A 27,763-nucleotide genomic window follows, 5' to 3' on the forward strand; every position below is an offset into this window, starting at 1 on the left:
AAGAAACCTATGCTTAATTTCTTTTCAGTGCTGCACTGCACAGACCTTTAAGACAAAGAAGATACATTCAATGTTAGGCATTAACTGAGTATGTAAAGTTTTCTCATATCTCTCTTGATACTCTCTGCATTATAGATTTTAATTAGGTCATGAATCTAAAGAAGGCACTTTTTTGTGTGTTTCAGTTCAAAACAGACTACTCAGCCTATCTCTTTTTTAATTGAAGAAGTGCATATAATATTTTTCTTTTTGCTGTAATAAATACATTGGAAAAGATTGCCATTTCACAAAGACTACAGCTATTTGCCTTACCATGGGATGATGCCTCTGAGTCATGAGAAATCTCCAGGCAATCCCCTGTGTTTCTTCATACGCTTTATGATAGCTCTAATCACAGAATAGATTTTATAGGAATTTCCATCACATCTCTCCCTCTTGATTCTGTTTTTTCCTGGCTGATATAATCTCACATACTTCCGTCATTCTTTGTAGGTAGCAAGGGAAAAGGCAAGGGGGAGAAAAAAACTTATTCTGTCACTTTTTTTTAGGTTTGTGCCATTTGTCAGCCCTTCCACTAATGGTTGTTACAAAATTAAAAGGCATGGTCAGAATGTGGAACATTAACACATTACATCGGAGTTACACAATTTTCACTTCAGTTTTGAATTTCTAACCAACTGCTCTACTTTAAGCGTTCCATCAGCAGAAAATGAATGTAAGCAATTAAGGGAGAGAGAAAGGAATAAATTTCTAACAAATTTGATTCCATAAGACATTCTTTTGTTTATTTTATACAGATAGAGTTGCAAGGGCTCATTTCTCAGTACATTTTGTCTCAGAAGACTGGGTGTTTCAAACACAGGAAACAGCATCCCAGAATACTGCCTAAATGCAGGCTGATGTTTATGTTCTCTTCCTAAAATGTCTGATCTTGCTTATCCTGAATTCAGCAGTTGAATTCAGTCTCCTAAGGAGTTCAGCTGAAGCTGAATCAGCTCTTGTAATCACCAGTTCATTAAGGTTCAGAAATGCACGGATGTCCAGTCAAAGTCACACAATATTTCCATTTCCTTGGACCAAGGCAAGAATTTCATCCGAGGCAAGGTTTGGATGAGAAAAGAACTGAATAAAAATAGATGGTTGCTCTGATAGGTAAATACATAAATTATAAATGGGATCTCCACTTTGCAAAAGAGGATCGCTATTATAAGCGTCATAAAAGTGATACCACAAAGCTCTGGGGAGCAACTAGAGCAGAAATCAATACATGCAGCAAGTGGGCTTTTATGAACGAAACTGCTAAAAGAAATGACAGAAGGGTCATGAGGGGAGGCACAGATAAACAAATGCTGTACAGAATAACTTATCCGTACTAAGAATCAGAAAGCCAGGTTTCAGATATCAGAGAACACTTCTCAGAAATAGTACAGTATCTGGCATGTCGGAGTCGGACTTCTCTGGCGGTTCTTTCAGACACTGATGCAGACTTTTGTGGTTGTCTCTTCTGATAGATGACAACTACATGGAAGGTCAGTTCAGAAAAAGTGATAGAATGTACTTTTCTGTATAGGTTTTACAGCTATGTCTTTTCCTAAACCTTCAGTACGATTATAATGCAGTTGTATGCTTTTCTGTAAAACACTGGCTGGGAAAACAGTATCATTTACTTCAGATACATTTGGTGCACTGTTGTGGTCAGTAGCTCTTACTGTGTATGTACAACATCTTCACTCTGGTGTTAATTCTTGAATTAGTTGGGCTCAATTAGGAACACTGACAATTCAAAAAAGTGCTCAAGTGGCACGGAGGAGCTGCATCGCCAGAGCCCAGTAGCTAGGTCCCCATTGCATTACTGTCAGCAACGTTCAAGTGTCAGACCTACACAGGCTGGCTTGCTAGCTTGACTTTGGAGCATCTGGTTATTGCAGTACTTTCAGCAGTGGTGGACTGAGCATGGTTATTATTTAGAATACATGTACTACAAAATTTGATGGTGCGATGCTCAGAAGAGGTTAGGGCCGTCTAAAGCAAATAGGGTCCAGAAGCTTTTATGACTGCAGTCTTAGTGTACACTGGATCTTTAATTGCCTCGTGTATTGATACAGTCAATTTTAGGTAATGTATGTGGTCAAGCATGAGGTCAGAATTTGTATGTGTCTCTATGAAATCATCCCATAACTAACAATAATCACCAAAACTTTTTCTACCTAACAGCTAACTTTCGCATTTTACAGCCTCCCAATATTTCTTGTTCACATTTAATTTCACAAGTATGATTTGGCCAATTTTCAGAATATAGACTATGTATTTTTCCATGAAAAATTACCTTTCTCACCAAAAGGACTTCATTCCAAAGCAATACCTGTGATATAATTCTTGTGGCATTTGGCTCATCTGCGTGGAAAATTAAGATTGGTTTTGCCTAAAACTTAAATTCCCAGTAATCACGTTATCAGTTTGGCAGTTATGATAACTTTTACTGAATTAATTTTCATCTCCGTCTTTTCTCCTGGCTTTTTAAGCTCGTTCTGGCTGCTGGCAAGAATTCAGTAATGCTTCAGACATTACTGTTTATTTTTTAAACAAGTTTGTCCTTTAGGAAAAAAATTTGAAGGTACGTCTCATTGCTTAAACATTGTAGGTCTAAATGTTAAGTATGACAGCTGAAAGACCTCTCTTTTTTAGTTTTATGCAGTTTAAATTGGAATTTGTTTAGATGGTTCTTGACCAGTTAATTTGTCTTGACAGCTCTCAGGGTCACATTTAGTTTATCCCCATGGGTGCCTTGTTCTGTAGAAGAATGAACTGCATTTGTCTCATCCATTTGCCTTTGATTTCCATATTTGTGTGAATAACTACAAAATCATAAGAAATATAAGAAATAGTAAATGTAAAATAGATTACATAGAATGTTTGTACTTCCTTAAAGTGTCGCCCCAAAAATCCTCTGATGGACAAAAGGGCCACTGAGTACTCCAAACGCTGAAAACTTCTGATGTTGTCGCACCCTTAAAGAAGGAACACACCTTCCTTTGCTTTATAACTAGTCTCAAATATTTTCATAAAAATATTTACATTATGGTTGTTGGAATGTTGGGGGCGACAACATAGGAGAGGGCTCACTTTGCCTAAAATGGTGACACCCCAGCACTGGAGGACATCAAGATACTCTAAAGGAAAAAAATCAGAAACCATGTGGACTAATAGCAATCCAATTTATATATGTGTGAGCAGAAAGTGGTATGCATGCACTTTAAAAATATTAAAACACAAACTAAGCTGTGAGGATCTTTGAAAAAGAAGTGCTTGAAGATAACATCTTCCAATATCACAGCTCTTTGTAAAGTAAAAGTAAATAATAAGTAGAGTTACATGAACCCAGACATCTCATGCAGCTTGTGAAAACAGAAGAAGGGTGACTAGAATGGACTGGGTCGACACAGTAACTTTGTAAAAATATATCCGTGTATTGATTAAAAACAAAACAAAACAAACTGAAGTTGATTTACTGTTCAAGATGGCAGGGGATTTTTCATACCATGTATACAGAGTCATTCAGCCACTGCATGCTGCAGCCCTTGCTATTGCTTTCAGCTGTGTTCTTCCATATAAAAAGAAGTATCTTTCCCTATGACAACAAACTGCACATCAGCACATGCTATGTAAATTGCATCCACTTGAAAATCCCTCTCTACGTATAGGAATATTCAGCAAATCATCTCTCTTAATAACCGGTATCTACAGCTGCCAAAGAGGTCTACTATCGTACGACACTTATGGGACTTCATAGTGTCTGCAAAGATGGACCCCGTGGGTTTGCACAGGAACGTCCGTGATGTTGGGAAGTACAGTCAGGGTAGAACACAAATTTGAATTCAAAGGCAAAGAAGGCTTTAGCTCATAGCCCTTCCAACATTTTTCTCTAAAGCACTTCTACTCCAGGAACCCAGACAGCTAGATAGTGTTTCCATCTGTAGATAAGAAAAGCTGTAAATAGGCTCAAGATGTATGAGTCCCCTGAAAGTTAGTGGAGTTAAGGATCTTGCTTACATAGAAAAGATGAACTTCAACTCAGGTTCCCACCAGCCTGAATTACACACAAAGTGAACACCTTTCACTTTTAAGCTGGAAGCAAGAGAGCGTGTACTTAATGAAGGGCAATCAATTCATATCAAGATCACTGCAGCAAGCAAACCGGCCAGACTCTAGGCCTGCGTGTTTTAAGGGGGAAAAAAATAGATGCTACAGAGGGTAGATGCATCTGGCGTTTTTCCAGAATAAAGAAGTTATTAAAAACAGTAACATATGCCAAAAAAAGAGAACATTAGAGAAATATTAAGAATATTAAAAGCAATACAAGCAGATGCATAATGCATGGCTGTGAAAGGTGGCAGGCTTAAACAGTGGAACAGTAATCAATAAGATACTGAAAGAGCTGGCAGTAAAGGACGAAAAAAGCAAGATTACATCATGAGGGCAAGATCTCTGCAGTGCACCTAGGGGATTCTAACCGGATCATATCTGCAACTGTAAAAGGACACACATAAGGTTATGCAGTTAATGCCCCAAATTATGCTATTGCATTATCAGTCTCTGAATTGAGAAAAGAATGATATGTATAATACCGAAGGCAACCAAAGAGGCAACTGTATTTAATAAAGCAATAATAACAGCTGACACTATCTGCCTGCAGAGATTGGTAACTTCTATCAAGACAGAATTTACGGAAACAGCTTTCCAGCATTTCAGTCCACTCTTTCTTAGAATGAATACAGAGCCATCAGGAGAAGCTATCCTAACTCCAAAACAGTTAACACTCGGGAATGAACTGAAGAACTAAAGCTAACTCACGAAGGAAAAATGATCTTGATATATTTTATTTCCAGCAGGCACAGTGATTAACATAAAAACTTTAAAATGAGAGGCAGCATGTTAAAAACACATTAATACCTCAGGGATTTACATGCCACCAACTGTAAAAACATCCTGGTTTAAACCAGCTAAAAAAGACTACGGTTTTCACAAGCAACTACGTATCTTTAGGATCAGTTCCTGTGGAAAGTCAGTTCTGAAAATTATCTGGATTAGTTTAATCACTCTTAATGGTCTAGTTAAGGAAAAAAACACACATATGCTTCTACCTAGAGGCCTAATGGGGGAAGGATGAACAACCTCTGAAAGAGGGCAAAGAAACGTGATGAGAACGTGACGTGCTGGCTGGAGCGAGTGCCTCTTAATAAACCACTGAAACACCCAGAACTGCACATCTGACCCTGGACCCAGATCCGAACTCATTTAGGTGGTTTGGGAATTTTGCTTTGTTCTTCTAATGAATCTTTGGGTTTGCAGGCTACTGACAAGCTTGCTGATACTCACAGTAGCACTGAGGGTACTGAGTCTTGGTGATGGAAGCTTGGAATCTGACAAGGATAGTCCCTAGGAAATAATACAGCCTTTTGGTTTGTTTGTCTAGTACGTTAGTGGAGACCGGGAATTACTGTAACCACTGACCCAAAAGTGAGAGCTGTTACAGGCAGCTGTAATATTTACATAAAATATGAAAGGGAGGAGTGGAAACCCACAAAAGGAGGAAGAGAGGAGGTGGAACTGACAGTTTGTCAGCTGATTTTTTTTGTCAGCTTTCAAGGTAGAGTCTGTGAATGAATTCTGAACAGTCTCAAGCTCAGCAGAGAGATGACTCATGGCGCTGGCGCTGTCTTCTCCTAAGATTACAGAAACAAAAGCATGCAGGCTCACCTTTCAAACATACTTCCATGAGAGATGCTATGCACGAATTATGTGGAGACATACCTGCAAACTTCATTTGGATCCTTCAGTCTGACTTGATAAAGTGCATCTGTTTAGATAACTTGCACAGGTTATTTGAGTTTAGTCCAAAGGGTTACACAGGAAAATTCCTTGCAACAGCTCTGTCACATCACCGTGGCTCAGCAGCCAGTCTCAATGAGGTAGTGGCTAGCAATCAGTAACTTCATCAGGGCTGTGTGCCTGACATGTTTCACAGGTTGTACTACCATTATTAGGCATTTACACCAACAGCTCTTCATGATTTATCAAATTATCAGGTTATTAAAATTAACTTTTAAAAATTTAGTCTACTGGAACTAAATGGATCAGTTATTTTATTTCATACTTTGTTGGCTGCATCCATGTTTCTCTTGGTTTATAAGGCAATGAATGAAGAGAGTAGTGTAGATGCTATGAAATGCAAATGCACGTGCATATGTAGACAATTTTTTACAGACTATTTTTGCAAAGCTGAAGCAAAAGTTAACAGATGAACAATTTGGTTTCATAAAGATGTCACAGAAGTAAGGGACATCTAGTTAATTGTTTAATAATTTAAAAAGCCATTGTCTTCTATCCCTATGAAGTCCAGAAATATTCTACAATATAGCCAAGTCGCTTGTAAAATAAATATTGTTTGACATAATATACTTTTCAAAAGAAACATTTTTTCTTTCCTTTTGTTGCAATAAAATGACCCATAGGCTCTAATAGTTTAGAGTTTGGGGCCTGTATCACCGGTATTGCATTTGAATAGATCTTTTTAGTTGACAGAGCTTAGGGTGGCATAACCTGCAGGATCTTAGTTATTACAGGTAATAAGGACAGTATTATTTGCGTATCCTAGTGAGTAATAACATAAAAGTTAGGAATAAATGATGATCAGCATGTGTAAAAAAGACAGAGGGCATGATGAAGAAAAGAGAGCTAACGCTAAGAAGAGTAAAGCAAAATAAAATACTGAATTAATGGCAAATTTTTTATAATTGTTTTGTAAACAATTTAATACTTAATCTCTTAAAAACACCCAAATGCTGCAACATACTTTCTTCAGTTGCAAATGACTGAAGGAATATAATTATACATATAATTATCTCTGACCACAAAAAACGAGACTAGGTTAGGGGCAGTGTGAAACCCTGGCCCAGTGATAATTCTATAATTTGCAGTTCTGATATATGGATTTATGAAACTTGGTAAAGGAAATTAGTCCTAAAGAGTCATATGAAATTTAAACATAATAAAATAGCTGGTAGTTCTCTAACAGAACATTCATTTTTTGAATTCTTGTTTCTTTACAACTAGCTATTTATTCCTACAGCGCACTGGTTCAGGTGCCCAAGGTAGAAATGGAAAGCAAAAAAAGAACATCATTCAAGTAATGTATCTGCATTTAAAACTATATATATACAATTCAATCCTAGGTATCATTTTCTGATAAATACAACATGTAAAATATTTCATTTAATTATGTATATATGTTTGTCCCCACCCCTAAGCAGTTTATGTTTGTGTAAGAGTTCTTACATTTTGTTTCTTCCAGAAATATTCCATTTTCTACACCAAAATTGTTTTCAGTTTTAGGTAGGAAAACACAAATTCCATGATAGATGTGATGTTAATGAAATAATCTAATGTTTAGTACTTAAAAACTAAATATTAAACCCTTTATTTGCATTTTACATATATATATATTGTGTAGAACAGTATTTCATCCATTGTTCTCCAGAACACTTCTATGAATGGTCATACTGTGTCACACTGCATTCAATCAACACAAGCGTAGTATTGATAGTGTAGTTTAAAATCAGATAGTCTTTTTAAAATAAAATTTTCTTTTCCAAAGTTAAATTTTATTTGATATAATAGTGTAATTTAGAAGAATGTATTTTGGTAACCAGGCAGAGTCTTTTTCAGTGCCAAATCAGCACAAAATGGCTTCTAAGAACAATGGCATTACTGTTTAGTAGAAAGATTGTTTCTTTTTTACCAGGCTCCAAAAATGTGAACTTCAGATTCTAGGTCTTCAGTTATGACCTCAGGAGTGTGCCAGTGAGAACATGTATGGATGATATGGCAGTGAGTATGTCAAGTGCTCCATAGAAAAACAGATCAGTAACTGTGAAATTGTCTCTCTTCTTGGAAGACGCTACTACCCTGAACATCAATGCTTTCTGCAAAGTCCTTGGCCATGGAAAAACTATCAAAATTATTTAGCAGACGATGTCTTTTTTTCATAAAAGTAGTGGAGAAGTAAGCTTAAATATGTCTTTACAATTTTTGATAATGTCAGTTACTATTCCTTCTTATTACTCCTGACAGCATATAAATATTTAATAGCACTCGAAAGCAAAGTTGTCTGGAAAGAAGAGGCAACATAAACATATAAGCGACAGTTGAATACTAAGCTACCCAGCCTTTGGAAAAAGTCTTACAGTAAACCTAATTCAGTCCAATGATGCAGTCATGCCTTATTGATAACTTGCAAAGTCATATCCATATCAGAAACTGAATTAATATCCTTAGAGTTGCACAACCAAAGGATGTATTTCTTGGATTCCTGCAAAGATACATATATATGTGTGTGCATTCATATATCTCAATAGCGGCATACATATTTGGGTTGACAGAGATTAATACACGTATTCCTGTGATTTGATAATGGCAAATGTTTTATCTTCTTGCTTTTAAATTAGGCAGATTCAATCATAGACATGCTAGCACAATCTGAATTGATCCAAAGGCAAATATGTTTGTATCTGTCTCAGTTTCCCATCATCATCTTTAGCATGCAGAAGCAATGATGATTTGCAGTTTTTACCTCTCCCTTTCCAGTGCAATTCTTCCACATAAGAGAGATGGGGTGCTTCTGTCTTTTCCTGTTCTATTTGATAAATTCCTTTCTCCTGAGCTTCCTTCTCCCAAAATAATCTGAAAGCAAACGAAATCAAAGCAAGTGAAACATGAAAACACTGTGTAGGTCTCCATCTTATTTGCCTAGCACAATTTTCTATCTATCTTGTACTTTTAAAAGTTTTTAAGCAGTATTTAAAACATCCAAGGAAAAGAAAGTCCGTGTGAAGACTCTGATGTTTCTGCACCAGGCTGAAGTAGATTGCTGAATGGTACTCACCCATCAGCCATTAAATTTCCATAAATCTGTCCATAATATCTACCCAGCATGTTGTAAATGCTAATGTTGGACAAATTCTAATTAAAAAGGCTTGCTTATTCGTTTGGTGTTTGTTTTCTTCTCAAAAATAGATTTCGTTTTGATTCTCTCAGGCTTTTGAAAAGGATATGTCTATGTGCAAATAGTACTATTTTAAATATACAACCAAAATTGCTTGGCTCGAAGAAAGTGTATTTTAAGGATTATGTTGCAAAATTGGTCCCAGACTAACACTGAGCTGCACTCAGGAAATACGGGCAATCTGCTGTCGAGGTATACATGCCTTCAAGATGCAATATCCCGGGTAGAAATATTTCAGAGCAGAAGAGAGCCTGAAGATTATGAACCAGCTCTCCCTGCAGCCTCCAGATAGCGGGTCTGAAAAAGACTCAAAAGTCTTTGATCTCCAATACATGGAGTGACCTGTGAGAGGGACGGTTCTGTGAAACTCTGTTTTTTCACTGCCACCTCCAGCTCCGTTTTGCAAAAGCAGCAGCACTCATCACTGATTAAATAACACACTTGGACATGTAGTTAATTGTCTGAGTCTCCAAGATAAACAAAATCTCTTGGATAAAACTTGCTCCTGATTTTTATATGGCCATCAGGTATATGATAGAGTGGACTTTTTGGGTGGATATAAAACGTAATTTTCATTAAATAATTTACATTTTAAAGAAATGATAGTATTGCACACAATGCACATTATGCTTACAGCAACAAGACAATGTCAAGACACTTTAAATACATAAATTTAATATGAATCTGTACATTCTCAGTGTGCTTTTTGTTAAGCTTTCCATTCCTAAATAACCTATTCATGCCAACAACCTCTACATATTCTGCTGTGCTAAAATACACTGTATAGGATATGGAAAATACAATAGAGAGTCTATTTAAGAAAACATCATGCTGTTCACACGCTGGATCGCTCAGTAAGCGATTCCTGCCTTCCACAGTTAGTTTCATTTCGCTGTTCGGAGGGAAGGGACCGACGAAGCAATTCCACGAGGCCGAACACACGCCTGCCCTAGAAAGGTGGTGGCATTTCTGTGCCGTGCCCCTCCCGGGACGTGGGGAAATGGAGGCCGGCAGTTTTACCAGCCGGGCTGCTCGTCGGCAGAGGTGACATCCGGGGCTCCCTTGCCTCGCAGCTAGCCTCAGGGCTGCGGTAGGATGGCCCCAGCCACTTTGGGGCTTGGAGAGGAGCATCGCAGCCATGGTTCCCGCCTCAGAGGGCACCCTTTGGACAGCAGCTCTGCCCTCGTGAGGAAGGGGGCGGATGAGGAGGGGGTTCCCGTCAGGGCGGCCTGCAGGACCCCCACACCGGGGACCACCACCGGCTCCTCAGAAGATGGCTGCCCCGCTGAAGGGTCAAACCTGCCGCCAAAGGTGGGGGCTGGCCCGGAGGCTGTGCCCGGGTGCAGGATGGGGAAGGGGAAGGGTGCGCAATGGCAGAGTGGAAATGGAGGGGAGGGCATGTTTCTGGCGACAGCGTGGGGACACTGGGCAGTGCAGCTTGGAGAGAGGGTGGCAGGGTGGCGGAGGGGAACAGGAATGCGAGCAAAATGGCAGGGCCTGGGGCAAGGGAGGCCCTGCTGCTCTTTCTGAGCTTCCTTGAGGCTTCCTCCTTGTGGCCTGCAATTGAGGTTTGAGGGAGGAAATTCAGGCTTGTGTCTGAGGAGGAGGAGGGTGCGTATATATATACATCAGCAGAAAGAGTGCCAACAAAGTGTAACGCCCTGAGCTGTGCACGAAACGAGCGGGGAGAGCGGTGTAATGAACATCTGTGTGAAGGAGGTTTGGACGCGGGCCTGGAGCGGGAGGATGAGCCGCTGCTGCGAGCAACGTGTGCATACATGCTCATCTATTTGTATGCTGTGCTAAAGAGATTTATGATGGAGCCTGCTTAGGCTAAAATAATTCCAGCAAGTGTTTGTGTGGGATGAATGCTCCCTGACGTGAGTGGGTGTGAGTAGAACAGATGCAATGTGCTGAGACTGAACACAGATTTGTGCAAGTATGTGTGAACGAGATACTGCTGTTGTTTTCCAAATATTGATGAGGGGCTGCTGAAATCATAGTAGTCAGTCACATTGCTTTGTCTGTTTAGCTTCTTCCGTTGAGCGCAGATTGAATAAGCACTGGCTGGTAAACAAAAACAAAACCCACCGTCACTTCTAACCTCATCTGCACCTTGATTTCCTGCTATAATCTTCTTCCCAACAGTTTTATATGCCTTCATCCGAAAGAAGCAGCTCACTGAAGTGCTTGTCATTTCTCCCTTGGATATTATTGACTAAAGAAATAGCTGTATTCAGCCCTAGTATATTTGGTATGTGTCTGTTTGTTCGTATATCAAGTACGAATCACTCCGTAATTATCTAATGTCCTAAGAGAATGCAATGCAATAAAATTCCAAATCACATTTTAAATTCCATATTTGTGGTAAATTTGTGTGTATATAATTTTCTAGGAAACGATGTGATAAGTTCATGTTAAAATCATATTATATTTAGCTGTTTGAGGAAAGCACTAGTCCATTATTTTCCATTCCTTTTCTAGTTCCTTACAATCTATATGCACTGCAGTAAGGTTTTTGTGATAAATAGCTCTGCAGAGAGTAAAAGCTTGCTCATTTTCTTTGATTTCATCTGCAATCACCTCACAGTTATTCAGGCTGCAGGTGCAGAAACATGGAGCTGGTTCCTCTTGAGCTGCGTGGGTGTGAAAGCGGAGTAGCTGTGCTTGATGCAGTGCTGTGATACGTGGCTTTCGTGACTTAGGTCAGCGCTCGCTGTGGAATCTCTGCCTTCGCACTCTCTGGCCTTCCTGATCCTTCGGTGCTCTCTGCAGTTTAATATGAGTGTGTTTGTGTGACTACTGTTTTTTTGCTTCATTTGTGTTACCAGAACTCTCAATTACTTTGGGTAATTGAAAGGTGATGATGTTTGGTGTTCTGGCAACTTAGTATAATTTTGGAACAGATTTTACAGTCATTTTCGCCGGGAAAACTAATGACATTTCTTGCAAATACAGGAGCTGTTGTAGAAGGCTGGAGTGAATTGAGCTGGAACTTCTGTCAGAAACAGCTTAGTTTCAACCTATATTCCAGTTTCACTGTTTAGCTCAGATAAGTGTGAGTCAGGTTCAGTCAATGCACATTGCCATTTTTGCTTCACAAATAGATTTCTGCTTCTGTGACAGCTTTTTCCCTTAAAAAGAAATTAAATATACTTTAAACATGAGAATTTAGGAAGCAATCATGTAGAAAACCAAATATTTTTAAAAGTGAGTTGAGTATTAATAGTCAGACCTGAATCTCTTTCTAACTGTAACAAGTAGTACAAATGTTCCAGGACTGACTCATACTTTGTATGCTTGCCAAGAATGACGTGAATAAATATACCCAAAGCCAGCTCTTTTTCGGTAGACTATTGTTAACTGGCATTTGATATATTATAGCAGCATTCTTCACAACTCTTCAGATAAGGTTCAGTCTGGAGTTCAGTTATATTTGTTATTTTTCATCCAGATTTGTTTACAAACTGGAGTACTTGATGTGAAATAAAATAGTGCCATGAAATTTCAGGAAAATGTTGTTATTATAGATATCCACGTAAAGTGTCCGTGGTTTAGCATTTTTTCAGCCTAAGTACCTCAGTAGTAGTGAGTTTTTGAAGCTATGAATGCCATAGAGATTGGAAATAAGTTCACTTCGTATTTAAGATCCAGAAGATAATTCAGGAGCACTTGTGCTACTATTCTTAGATGTACGTGGTTTCCAGGAGCTGATGCTGGGGTGGGATTTAACACAAGGTCTGAGCAAGAAGCTAGGCTACTACTTCACAGAGGCTTTGGGGGCAAAATGAATGACGTTGCATGTTTTAAATTCTCTTCATTACGTGGAAGTAAAACCAAAGCCACATACCTGAAAGCTTTTGTTGATAGAGATTTTCTAAAAGATTTTCTAGATTCAGAATTTCTAAAATATTTCAGTTACAGCTTCAACATTCCTAGCACATTGTAGGCAATACAATGCTGTAGTAATTTTTTAGGTAAACTTTTGGTACACTCTCATTAAAAAGTATTTTTACAAAATGAAAGCAAGACCTTTGTAATTTCAGTTTGGGATTATAATATATATATTTTGTGTAATTTGCAAACAAGCAATGTTTCTATCTTAACCAATTTTCAAACGTAGAAAAATTGGCAACAGAATGCCAACATATGAAAATAAAGTGTTTGAATCTTATATATAATTCATCTAAAATTCTGCTGTTATCTCATAAGATAATAAGACAGTGAATCCTACCAAACGCTGCAAACCACGATGTCAGTTTCTGACTCCCACAGTTACTACAGCAGGTTTTCAGATCTCCGGGCACCAGACAAGGAGCTCTTCTTTGAATCTCAAAAGAGATAGCTTTACAGCAGAGATGTGCCTTGAAGCTGGAACATTTATTCATGGATCAATGGGTGGCATTGCTGGAGAGAAGCTAGCAGCCTTGCAGGCTTATTCCTGTCAGTATGTTTTGATGTTGAGACTGGAGGAGATTTGTCTAACACTTGAAAGGGAGTCTTGGGATGGGAAAAAAAAAGGGAAATGAGATCAAACAAAGGCTTGATTATATATTGTTTAAATAGGAACTTCCGGGGCACATATGGAGCCATTTTTAAATATAAATCTTGTACCCATTATTTTTCTGTGTAAGTAAAAAGATTAAACTTCTATAAGTGAACAAACAAGTAATGGCCAAAATGAGCAAGGTGGAGGCCTCATAGGCAAGCTACTAATTTGATATTCATCTGGGGGGAAAAAGGGCTATTTTACCATACAACTTGGAATTTCAGAGGAACGCATTACGTTGGCCCAGTGTACATCCTGGTTATTGCTATAAGTTGCTCCTTCTTATAGGGACAACATTATCTGGATGTAACATTTTTGTTATTCTGTTACAGAAAGAGGAATATGGAACTCAAGCGTGAGCACCTTTGTAAGAAAATAACCTACTCAGGGGCTTATATCAGCAGAATTGTTTCCAGCACGAAATCACGCTCTTTGCTGAAATTGGAACATTAGCACAAAAGCTGGGTCTGTATCAGAGCATGTGCCAGCTGTTCTGCCAAGAATTTATATTGGGACATTTTTTATTGGAGAAAGTGTAGAACAAATAGCTGGTCCGATTTTGTCTGCAAGTATTCACTGATAATCAGTCCGAATGAGGGTTACATAGGGTTTAAATGTTGCTCAAAGTATTTCCAGGTTTAGCTGTGGTGAAAATATTCCAAATGCAACATAAGGCACTACTCCCTTACTGAATCTCTAAGCGTGCGGCTCAGACAAATAGCTCTTACGAATCAATCTTAAATGGTGTACAAACTGTAAAGCTAAACCAGACAAATTTAACACTTTAAAATGCTATAAAGAGTGTTGCTGACAATATCTACTGATCATTTCAGTGTGAACATACTGCTTTTCGAAGACCGGTGTTGGCATTAGGGATTGCTTCTATATTTTTTTAGTTATTTTAAAAAATGTGCTTGTTTTGGGAATTCAGGAAGGAATCAGTGTTATGTAAATAAGTGAAATGTTTGCACTGAAACCTGCAGCATAGTGCACACAAATCCAAAATAACTTCAGATAAACCAGCAGCCAACAAAGTCAACTGACCCAAAACAAATAGGTTGGTTCTGTTGTTCTAGACAGTTTTTAAGCTCACTGATTTTATTTCTAGGCTCCATTGCCGACATCAGTGCGACAATTTCCAGAAATACATCAGTTATGAACATACAGATGTAGGGAATTAAGACTGCAGCTTTGATTTCTTTCATCCTGAAGTACAGTTCTGTACCACTTGAAGTGGAGGAAGGTTTTAGCTTGCGGTGGTTGTAATTTTACATCTTCCCTATGGATTGATCTCTTGGGAGTCATTTCACTTTTTGTAAGCAGAAAGTCATTGCGTTCCTCCATGGCCACTTTTTGCCTCGGCCCTAAAGAATGACTGCCAGCTCATGGAGACCTAGTAGTAATGTTGCTCTAGTCTTGCTGTGTGAAAAAAATAAGGTATATGGTTTCTCATGTGGAAGGAAAAATTAGTTTGAACAGTACGATGGTAACAAGTTGCTTTTTCTTATTTGCTTGTCATTTTATTCTTACATTTTTGCAGCCATATCTAACAGTACAAAAACCATTTTAATTATTCAAGAGGTTCAGTGAATGCTAAAAGACTCCATCAAATCTAGGTTTGGAAGCCTAAAACTTTTTTTTTTTTTTTTATATTAGTAACCAAATGCATCCAGTGATTAGCATTCAGTGAGTAGCATTTTGTGAAACTTCCTGGTTTTGTAGCATAGGCAGTTATATCCAATTTATTCCTTCTTAGTAAATAAGGATCACCACATTGGCTCAGAAATTAAATACATAAAGCTGAGCAAAACTCATTCCCAAACAGCAAACAAACTTTATTCCTGCTGATTTTTTTATGGGGGATATTTTGTGGGAAGGAAGAAGGGGAATAATCTGCAGTGCACTCAGTGAAGGATAATTTAGCTGAGCATAAATATATATTTTGTGCTGCCCAATACATACAGCAACAGTCCCAGGTGACAAACTTGTTTTAAAACATTAACAGACAGTCAGAAGCTTTGTCAAGCAGGGCTCTGAATGACAGATGCTGACCTATATATTTTCTGAAAGATCTTGTAAACTTGTTCCCAGTTAGGAGATGGTGGTGATGCCTTAATGGCTTTGTGATTCTAGGAGTTATTCATGCTCCAGTTTTTTCCTCTGTGTTCATGCCAGCAGTGTAGCAGTAGTATTCTCTGAAGGGGGTTTTGAACAACAAAACTTGTATAAATATAGGTGTGTTTGAAGCAGAGCTCTATTACAAGACCTTAAACAGGAGGAAATATGTGCTCTTTATTGAGTTTTTCAGTTTCTCAATAGCTATAAACAAAGTGAATTCAAAATTTAGCTTCAATTTTCATGGATTATTGTATTTTCTTTAAAAGTATATTAAAGTAACAAGGGAAGGGGTTGTGTTTTGAGTAGGTATGCAGTTGTTCCAGTTGGTATTTTGGTAGAGATAATTACAGGGAAATTCTAAATGAAGTGTAACTTTTCCCTAATCTTATTTTCACTTTCAGCTTCTTATTGGAGCAAATTTTCATGCTGTTAAAATAGCTTGAATCCAAACTAAAAAAAATGTAAATTTTAAAGCAAACCATTTCAGATATGTGTTGGCTTGAATCTGAAAGGTTAGAAAGGGGAATGAGCAGGTGTTTACTAATTTAATACATTTTCTGTAAGTGGACTTATCCAGAACATAAAATATGAATTAAAAAATTTACTAAGATATGCAGAATATCAGGTAGAATAGTTCTGCTTCTCTGTGTTCTACTTATCTATGTTTTTTTTAATTCAAGCCATTTCTGGGAAAGCTATGGAAACCTGATGAGTTTTGATAAGGAAAGCAAATTACTTGGGCAATGGTTGAAAGAAAAACAAATAGCAGTTAATACTGTTTAAAAGCAGTTTTTATCGTGTTAAAACTAGAAAATTAGTCTTGCTGAAAGTATTGTTGGCTGAAGACTTTTTAATTTTTTTGGATGAGTCATGTATTTTCATTATTATGTGAGTTCTTGATTAACACGTGGAATCAGAATAAAGGAAAATAAACCTAGTACCCATTATATAGTTTTTCCCCTGAAGGAGAAAATACACAAATTACATTTGTTTGCTACATTTTTTCTAAATACCTGTAACATATTTTAAGCAATTTGAACTAGTATTCGTGCTACACATTTCTTGTTTCTCCTGCCTGCTGATACGGTGCTTAATTTTTTCAGACTGTTTATCTGTAAAACGCGCAATGTGGATCTTATTTGTCAGGGCTAAATGTAGGATTATGTATTTATTGCTACTGGAAATAACTATATATTTCTTTTGCTGATAACACTTTTAATTGTAGCCATCAGGCAGTCTGTTCCCAATTTGGGAGTGTAGATAGTTGAAAACGTGTGTTTAAAGATGCCTTGACTGCTTCCACTTCAGAAGTTGAGACAGAAATCTTCCCACTCGATACATGTAACAGTCTGAGTTGCATGTGGACTCATTTACTATACCTCTTAATTTTTGAATAAAATTTTAGGATATAGAGTTTATCTTTGCACATCTGTATTATCAGCCTGATTGATGTAAATATTGGGTAACCTGTGGAAATGGCAAAATCAAATGTTCAAATGTTGCTGTTGTGAATTATCTACTTTAACTCAAAAGCAGAATAAAATGATAGTAAAAAATGGATTACCTTAAGAAAAATTTCTTTTAGCTTTTTGTAGTGTGCCTGTTCTAGGTGACCCTGCTTCAGCAGGGGGGTTGGACTAGGTGACCCACAGAGGTCCCTTCCAACCCCTAACATTCTATGATTCTGTGATTTTCATGTAACAAAATCATTGAATTAATTAATTATGAATTCATACATACCAGTGGATGGCATTTATAGTCTATACATTCCCTTGTTTCTCATCAAGATGGGAGAACTGGAAAGGTGAATAATCTTGAAAAAAATACCATTCCTAACATGTAAGAGGTGATGCGTGCATTTATATTTAATTCTACATAAATGCAGCAAATTGTAACCATTAATAGAGTAATTGCCAATTTAATGCTCATAGTTAGCCCCCTGATGAAGGGGTCTGTGAATAGGAGGGCACTCAGGCTAGCTTCAGGCACTCCTTTTTAAAGAAGAACAAGCCTGTTGTCAATATGCTTACGTTTACCATACAGCTTTGGAATATTTTTAGAAGTCAGCACATAGAAATGAAATTGAAATCACTGTGATAGCATGAAGACTGTGGGCAATTTGATAATTTCAGAGGATTTGTGGGATCTACTCAAAGAATCAGGTGAAGGCAGAAGTGAGGAACTGGAGTCAGATATAATAAAAGAATTTAGGAAGAAATAGCTGCTTTGCAAGGCGAATGGGAAGTTATGAGTGAAACGAACAAAACAGTATAGGGAACTTTGGCATCTTTTCAAAAATGGAGAAAGACGGGGTCCTCTTGTAACTGATTTTTCATGGCTGCATTAAATACCATTTTGGTTCTGACTTACTGCCTGATTGCATAGCCAGCAGACATCTGCAGACAATTTTGGCAAATTCTGCTGACATTTGTGTCCCATATCTGAGGAATTCTGCTGGACATTAGTTTTAATGCACAAGCTGTAAAGCATTATACGTTGGAGAATTCTATGATTATGTTTATGCAACATTTCCCTCCAAAATAAGGGGCACTATGTATGATTTACCAAGTGCCTCATTAGATATTAGATTACTCTTTTCTGTGCTTATTCAGACATGGAACTGAGCCTTGATTTGTTTTGAATACAGTAAACTCTTTCATTTTCCTGCTGAGCTATTGACTATTTATTTTTTCTTTTTTTTTTTTTTTAACAAAGCTGGCATGAAATTAGCTTTAGGGATGTAGCTGTGAGTATTTCAGCTGAATGCAACAAGCTGCTTTTAGAGCTCTGTTAATGAGAAAACGTATTCAGGAAGTGCAGATAATGAGCTTGCTAATAATATAACAGGAAGCTGACTCTCAGGCTGATGTACCTACTTCTATTAAAAGTTTGAATATAATTTTTGAAATCCTGTTTAATTATCAAAGATGACGTGCTAATGATGAAATCCTCCTATCAAGTCAGCTGGAGAAATCGCAGATGTAATAGAAGTGAAGGACTGACCTTTCGCAGGTGACAACTTTTGTCTCCATCATGTGGTTCTGCCTGATCTCCTTTTTTGACAGGATAAATTCAGGCAGCTCTTCTCAGAGGTGTAAGAAGGGTGCTGGTTCTTTACTAATGATTGGAACTGCCCAGGTGCTCCCTCTTTGATGACTAAGTGGTTGCTTAGTTGGACTTACACCAGAATACTTAGGAGCTTGAAGTATCAAGCCCTAAACATTTATATTTTAGAAATTTTCATTTTTCAGCTGGTTTAAGCACAAAGTTACTTTTGGTGCTAAAAAGGATACTTTAAAAAGAAATTCCAGAAAAGTTTTTACATATAATACTTTTAAAAAATACCTGTTTCATTTCTAGTAAAACACTAGATCTGTATGACCGTAAAGATTGTGCCAGTTAGTTTGAAACCACTGGGGAATGCATGGTGTTTGCAGTGGATGCTCAGATGAGCCCATAAGCAGGAGGCCTGTGCTACAAGTTCTCCAAGCAGAAGCATGTATAGTTCTTCAGGTGTTTAAAGAAGAAAACAGGTATGTCATGTGAAGTCTTATATGAGATGTTCGCTAGGATGGAAACATTTCCAGTGCTTTCAGTTACGTGTGATAGTCCCAGCTGATGAATATGGTGAAGTAATTCTAAGAAATATTTTGGAAAACTATGAAAATGTCAGTTTGTTTTTAGTTAATCACAACATCAGAGTTGAGTATGTCTATAGAGTCTGGATGGATTCTGACCATTTTAATGCATACAAATGATACGTAACTTATTCTTTACAATTACTTTGTATCTCTTCAGTTTTAAAAGTGCTTTTTTCAATATACATTATTTCACATTTTTATGCCAAGGCATATGCTACATAGAAAAATCTGTTCCATAATTTTTGAGGTGTGAAATGGATAAATGTTCCTAATCACTGTGTTTTAGGCTTGTGCATGTTAGTTGTATATGTATTAGCTAGTAGTACCTTTAGGTAAGAAACTATCTTCAATAACACATAAAGCGATCTGGTATTGCAATTCAAAACCTCCTAAACTTTCAGTTCTCTGTCGAAATAAAATTCTCTGCTGCTTTGTACTTCAGTGACAGCATGCCATGTTAATTAACTTTTACTCATCACTGCTAAGTATGAGTTTGTAAGATCTGTTCTTTTGATCGTATGTGGTAACTCTTTGATGTTACTGAAGCTTCAGTGTTTGTAGAGAAGATATTTTCATAACAACTTAGAAATGTAAATTCTGTTGGAAATGCCAGTTTTCAAACCAGAGTGACTTGGCATTTAATTAGAAAAAGAGACTTTGTTTTACCCTGGGCTATACATCACTTGGCTCAGAGTGCGCTTACTAGCTCAGTAACCTGTTCAGCACCCAGCTCTGTGTAGGGGCATTTTGCTTGTTGGGTCTGGGGTTTAATTTTTCCTTTAGGAACATGAGTGTTCCTTAGAGTTAAAGACACTTACTGCGGGAGTTTCCTGGTTCATAGCAAAGAGTAAGAAAGGGGTTAGTAAATTTTGGTCAAAACATGGAACGCTCAGCTTCTGCCCTTCTCAGATATTTGCCATTACTGTTTTAGACTGCATGATGCTTTTATTGTAACTTTGTTTCAAAGCTTGGGTTTTGTGAGTGTATGAAGGGGACTAAAGCTCTGATTCATTACCCTGCTTGTTGGTGGTTATGAAAGGTCATCTCTAAATATCTCGCTAATCTATTGCAGTCTTCTAGCTGCTATATGGTGTCTCAAACTCCAGAGCTCTTTAATGCATTTCATTATTTGGGGAAATCCCTTGTGAAGATCTGGAACTCAATACCAACTTCGCTGTAGTATATGCTGAGGATCCTGCTCCATGTGCACCTTTTGCTGAAGCCTGAGGCATCTGACTTGAAACATTTAGAGAAGTTGGAGTAGTGGGATATTAAACATAGTTGTGATATTGTATGCTACTGTCTTTATTGGTTCTGTTATCTCATAAAACCTTAGTCTTTACCTGCTACTAGCCTCCTGGGAAAAATAAACTCTCAGCTACTTCATAGCAGAAAACTGTCATTCGTTATTAACTGGTTGGTTTGGGTTAGGGTGTTTTTTGGTAACTAGTACATTAACTCAGAACCTAATTGTTAGTTATATCAAAGGCAAAACAGTGTGGTAGAGAGAATATCAACCTGAGGAGGAAGAATCTGTGTATAAGATGGTAACAGGTAGTACAGACACAAAAAATTCTTCATTATAGACAGTGGGCCTACATTTAGAATTTCATAGTTGCGTATTACATCTGAAAAGTCAGATGGTTTCATATTTTCTACTGCTGCGTTTTTAAGGCTTGATCTTATGCCTTTTTTAGTTGGTGGTAAATTTTCTTTCTAACCTCAGTGGGGCCAAATACAGCATATAGATAATAGATTCTGTATTTGATCCCAAACAAAGCTGCCTGCAACAGTGTACTTAGCCTTTTTTCTTTTCTTGTACTGTGATTTCCTATTTGCCATTGATTTTTTTTCTTGGTGGCAAATACAAACGATTTACATTTTTAGCACCAAGGCTATGCATTTGAAATTAAATGGATGAACAAAGAAAGTGTAGCAATGAGACCTTGAGGAAACTGGGGTTATAACTGGGGACAGTCAAACAGCTCAGCTAAAGAGAATGAGCAAGCACCCTTTCCAGCTTTTTGTACTTTATCTAGACAATTTGGATTTATTTTAAGTAATATCTGCCAATGGGGTTTGTGTTTGCTATTTTTTTTTGTATTACAGCCTAACTAATGGTAGCATTGCTTGGTTTTATGTGCTTTTCTGCATCTTAATTGTGACATAATGGTGATTTTTACAGATGGTGGTATTTCAGGTGGAGATTATGATTATTGGTGCTTTAATTAAAGAGCTTGGATAGTAAATAATTTTTTCACATACAAAAATTTAGCCACTCATGTTTTCACACAATATTAAACTTAACAGGTATTGTTTAATTAAATGGAATAATTAGTTTGATAACTCAAAACTCAAAATGTATCTGCTTAACAAAAATCACCATCCCTCTCAGTAACAAAAGTGCAGCTATATTTCATTTTTTTGTCATGTTTAGTATTGTGCTAGTAACAACTGCATGTAGGGTTTGCTGTGAAGGGAATCACTGTGCTAAAAATGTCTCTCTCCCCCCTTTTTCTTTCTACAGGGTTAATTTTAAGCTAGGTCATATCACTGATCCTGTCTACAACATGGTTCTGTGCATACTCTTACCAGCTCAACAGATGGGTCAGGACTCCTGCAAAGAGGGCAGGGACCTTTTTGAGTGGTTTTGCTGACGGAAGGGAAAAAGTTATGTAGAATCTCTTGGAGGAAATATCTCTCAGAGCATTTAAATTCATGATATGACAATACCAGCTGGGGGGAAAAAAAGAGGTTTTTTTATTCTGTGTTTGAATTGTGGGACTATAGATAGCTATGTGCAACTCGGGCTTGTACCCCAATTGTTGGGGCAAATGGTTAATATAGCATAACCTGTAAGAATGGCAAGAGAACTGACTCAGAAGATAAAATAGCTAACAGCTTTTTTTAATCCTAAACTTCTTGTGTGGCTAGATTAGTATGGTCTGTACATCTCTCTGTACTTTTGAAGTACAGCAGAATTTGCTTTTATCTCATATCACTGTAGCGTTTGCTGGTTTTTGCCAAAGGCGTGAATTGCCTTGCATACTTCTGCTTGTCAGCTTGATTTCTGCAGAATATCTGCAGCCTTAATTAGAGCAAAGTCAACATATTTTTAAGAACTCTGAATTCTGTTAAATTTTGTGCTTCATCAGCAAATGAAAATTCAAGTTACAGTCTGCTTTTAAAAATCAAGCTCCAGTCCTAAGCTGACAGAAAAATCTGAGTGCCCTAAAACTGTGTCCCTCTAAGCAAATACTGGATTTGTAGTGATCTCTACTTGATTTAAAAAAAACCAAAAAAACAAACAGATAACAAACAAAAAACCTAAACCGACTCCAACTCCCTCCCTGCAAAAAACCTGATTCCGCATTCTGGATTCTTGAATTCAAGGGAGTCTTGTTCAAGTGGGAGAAAAATATGTTCCAAGGATCTTAGAATAAATCCAGACTACACTGGGAAGCAATGAAGAGAGTATTATTATTGTAATACTGAGAGAATCTTAACTCCACACACACACGCTTTAACATTAAGATTATTTACAAAGTGTCATTCTCATTGTTATTTTTCCTTTACCCCCCTTGCATTTGTTTCTTCAAAAATCAATTGCAGCATATATTGAATAGAAACCAGATTGTTTGGATTATTTATCCATATAACCTTAAAAAATTCACTAAACGGGAGCATATCTACATGGACACTAAAACCCTGTAGTCTGGCTGTGTGTAAACAGCATAACCACATTGGTCAGAGTCCAAATACTTATTCTGGCATTTGAAAATTATCTGAATTGGTAGTGATAAATGTGGTGGAGTAATACAGTCACGCTAATGCTCCCCTTTGCAAGCCAGAAAGCTGCTTTTTTGACATTAAAGACTCCTGCAGGGTTTACCTAACCACCTTAATGTGCTGTGTGCTTTGCACAGTTCGGAGCCTCCTACCCAAGGCAAGATTGTATTTACATTGACTAGCATTGCTGAAAGTATAGATTAGGATCAACAAAAAGATTGAATCTTAATTCAGGGAAGAAAAAGTGAAGATTCTTGACTGAGCAAGGTAGTGTTCGTAAAAATAAAACCAGAACCCCACAGAACCTATGGAGCACTAGTGAGAGCACAGCAATTGCTGTTTGGCTCTTACACACCTAATATATTCTCCATCTTTTGGTTTTTCCCACTATTTCTTTTATAATTTTTTTCCTCAAGGCATGAAGCAGTTGACTTTATCTTTTTGCCAGTCTGCAGTGAGAAAACCTAAAATTCATAAATACACATGGTATTTAAAAATAGTAATAGTAGTAATAAAATAATAAGTATGTGATCAATAAATTATGAGAAGTACAGCTGATGGAATAACAACTCCAGTAACAGTATTCTGAGATCACCAGTAAGGTTTGTGTGCTACATAAAATCTAGTACCCATTTGCAAAGTACTGTGCCTGATAACTTATTTTACTAAAGCAGAGTTTTCCAGAAAGGTACATTTGAAAATATTAAGAAACAGAATATCCATCACTTCTCCAGGGTGCTTGTTCTTCTGTTTAATAACATTCACTGACGGGTTTTCAGTGTTCTGTTGTTGTTTGTTTTTTAAAGCAGCTAATTTCCATCTTTTTGTCTGGCTTTACCTCTCAACCAGTCTTTCACTGCTAAAATTGAAGGGATTCGGTTCCCAATATTTTCTTTGTTTGAATAGGCACTAATAAGTTGTGGCTGTATCACTTCAGTCTTATTTTTGATAAGTGAAATGAATTGAGGAGATTATGTCATGATGTTCCTCTAAATCCTGTGCCACTTTTATGCATCCTCTGACTTTTTTTTAACATCCTAAAATTGTAGGCATCAAAATCGGGTGCAGTATTTACGTACAATTTCAGCCATGGTACATCTGGAGGTAAAATCAGTCCCTTCTTTCTGTCGGTACATTCTTACGTATTTATCTAAGGATCAAGTTATGTCTTTCATCATAGTGTTATATCCCGGGGCTCGAATTAGGTTACTGGACCATTTCAAGTCTTTTTCAGAGTATCTGATTTCCCTGATGTGTGCCCCCTTTCTGAAAGTATGCCCTACAGTCTTCATTCCTGAATGTGTAAAATGCATTTGGCCATTTAAAAAATGCACCTCTTTGAGTGGATCAGACTTGTTAAATGATCCGGACTGTGCTGTACAATTGCCCTAACGTCATCATTATTTCATTTTAAAAGCAAAAAAAACCCAAACCAACTTCCCTCACTCTTGCTAACAGATTGATTATATTCTCCTCACGACCAAATTAGAAAGCTTTCCGCATTGTTGTTGCGATGCAATCAGAGTTAGACAAGATCGTTTCCTAGAGGTGAAGTTTTGCATAATGTCTCAACAGCATTATTCCTCGAACAGGAATCCCCTGGCTTTCCTTCGGAAGTTAATTAGAGTCTGTGCAGGGAATGAGTCAGGCTGAATTGTGTGGCTGAGAGCGCGTGCTGATTACAGAACTGAAATCATACTAATGGCTTCTCTTAGACTGTTGGTAAAAGCAATGACTGGCTGGTATTTTTACAATAAATTTAAAGCTGTGAAATGTCATTTTAAGAAATACTTTGCTTAAAATAACATTATGAAAATAATACACACAAAGAAATTGTGGCCTTCATGCTTTTCCATATTTTCAGCTGTGCATGTTTTGGAGATGACTTCAGGACATGTACTTGGGAGAGACTTTTTGTGAAGGTTTAACAATTACTTCACTGAATTGAAAGTGCAGTGAAGATGTAGATGCTTTCTAATATTATAGATCATACAAATTTACTCTAAATATTTGTAAAAGAGAAGGACATACCTTTTAAAGAGATGCACATGACGTTTTTTGTGCAGACTTTATGAAGGCTTTGGAGCTGTTCTCACAGAATGCCATGTATTTTACAGGCAGATGAGGATAATCTTCCTATGAAGATTTCACTCACATTAATAATACTTTAAACAATGGTGTGATGGCTGCAGGGCTCTCCCAGATGGTATCAGAGGATTTAGCATCCCATTGATACCTGCATATTTTACTTTCCACTGTGTGGTGATTCTCTTTCAATTTTCCAGTTCCTTTCTTTTATATATGAGCTATCAACTATGGTTCAGCAAACTGATGTTTAAGTCTATTCATATGTTATCACAAATTCTTTTTATATATATGCGTCTTTTCAGAGGAGGAGGGCATTTCTCATTATCACAGCATGAATTTGCACACTACACATTTGTTTTTGTACTAAGAGTTGCCCGGCAAATTCAAAGTTTCTAGGAAAGGTGTCTTTAGATGATGCTTAGACCGTGAAGGATGCATCAAAATACTATCCCCAGCTCAGACAGTATGTGGCTTTGAGTGCTAAATTTGCACTATCCTGCAGACAGATAGTGTTCCTTCTTTCCCAGACAATCTGTCTTTTGCTTAATAATTGGCAAAATTAGTAATAGATGAGACTCAGATTTAGCCTTCCTGTTTTAAAGGAGGCATAGCCAACACAGAACCAGCAGTGCCAGCCTTGACTGTTGCCTCAGAACGTCAGGGCTGCAAGGGTGCTGATAGCTTTGGCTGCCCTAACCAGCCTCACCTGGAGCTTCCCCATCCCTGGTGGCTGCCCAGCCTTGGGCCTTCAGTCCCAGCCATGCTGTACATGTCCTGGTCTCCAGCCCTGCTCCCTGGATTGACCTTGGACTTGTGCTCTGATAGCTTGTCTCCTGGCTGGACCACTTGGATGACGTACAGCATAATCTTGTCTGTCATCCTGTCTCCTTTTGTTCACGACTGGCCTCTCAGGAGCTGTTTCATGATTTGCCTCGTCTGTGGCTGTTGATGGACCCTGCTACCAGCACCCAGTTCTGCCCATTGCGTGCAGATGCTGGGGCCTGCACCCTGCTGGGTGAGGGCCTTGCTGGTGCTGAGGTCACCCTTGGCTCCCAGCTCACCTGCCTTTAGGGAGAAATTGGCTCTTGCTGTTCCCTGATGCCTGAGAAAAGTAAAAATCACTCTGAAGTATGGATCTGAGTCAGGAAGAAGCTATAGTTTTGTGGCACTTGTAGTTATAGTTTAAAGGCTTGAAGATTGCAGAATGACTGATACTTCAGGTGAGCCATTTAAAGGCATCACAACATAGCAGAAAAGTAATGAACAACTGACAAATCCATGTTTTCTTCACAGTGCTGTGACTCATATAAATGCCACTCAAGGAGAAAAAAGCATTTTAGGTGTTTTCTCCTTTTTAGAAAAGCATATTTTTTAACCAACATTTTAAGGATTATCCCAGCTTCATATCGGCAGCAGACTGTTCCCTCTGAAGTTGTTTCACTTTGCTGTACTGCTCCCTGCACTGTATGATGTCGCTTCTGCCTAATTTTCCTATCTGCTTTATGGAAGAAAAGATCTTGGGGTAGGGATTTCTTTTGCCCTCTTTCCAAGTACCGCATGCTACCGTGTCTTGGCATCAGCTGTAGCTGTTCTTCCGTCACGCGATCTAGTGCTGGGTTAGATAGTCATCACACAACTCACTGTCTGTGTTGCCCTTTCCCGTTTTGCTTGCCATGTGATGCAGATATAGAATCTGCCTCAGAAAAGTTGAGTAGCCTGTGGAGGGAAATCATAGTAGGTAAATAAAATCACTATAGGAGATTTAACTTCAAATCATATTCATGATTCTGCGATGATTGTATCTTCATACATATGCAGAGTTTTGCAGTGTTTCCACGTCTGCACAGACCTTGACTTCACTGGGCTAACAGAGAAGCCAAGTCACAACCTCTGAAGCCTCAATGCTGTGATCATGTCCCACCCTTGACCCTTTGAGTCACAGCTTCCACATTCTGTTACATTTCATATTAGTTCAGAATATTACCTTCAAAACCTCTGAGAGCTAGTGAGCAAAAAAGCTCAATACTTGGCTTGCAAAATTTCTGTTTAAAAGTAGGATACTTTCCTTGCTGGAAAACTCAAATTTCAAGAGTGCTGAAAAGCAAGACCCTTTCAGTGAACTCATTACTGTGTGTGTTCACTGGAGATTGACTTGCTCTTTGTCAAGTGTTGTTATGAGGTGTACATGCTTCGTGATATTTGTAGCAAAATTTAGAAACCTTTCAACCACTGAGATGATTGGTAATATGGAGAACGCTTGTGCTGTTGCTTTGGTCCCTCTGTCTCCTTCCTCTGTCTTAGCTCTGTCATTAGGACAAAGAATTATAAAACAAGCTCAGCATAGAGATGGGAATTTCTTTACTGTATTTTAGGCTTTCCTTTTTTCCCTATTTTTTCATGTTCAAATCTTGAAAGCGCCTATCTCATGCTTTGCCAGCTTCCCTCTTCCCCGTTTCTTTTTCTTCAGCCTATTGCTCTGACAGCACATTCCCTGGAAACCGCTAATTCGGAAATGAA

The 27,763-nt window shown here is 37.8% G+C and overlaps 1 protein-coding gene across 1 annotated transcript in view; it reads left to right on the forward strand.

The window, feature by feature from the left end:
* The window catches only part of LOC142363111 (connector enhancer of kinase suppressor of ras 2-like), a 212,282-nt gene that overhangs the window by 17,737 nt on the left and 166,782 nt on the right, over nt 1–27,763 (forward strand). The gene's annotated exons all lie outside the window — the stretch shown is intronic.

The sequence above is a fragment of the Opisthocomus hoazin genome, chromosome 14 (genome assembly GCF_030867145.1).
Source record: "Opisthocomus hoazin isolate bOpiHoa1 chromosome 14, bOpiHoa1.hap1, whole genome shotgun sequence".
In the NCBI taxonomy this organism is placed as follows: Eukaryota; Metazoa; Chordata; class Aves; order Opisthocomiformes; family Opisthocomidae; genus Opisthocomus; species Opisthocomus hoazin.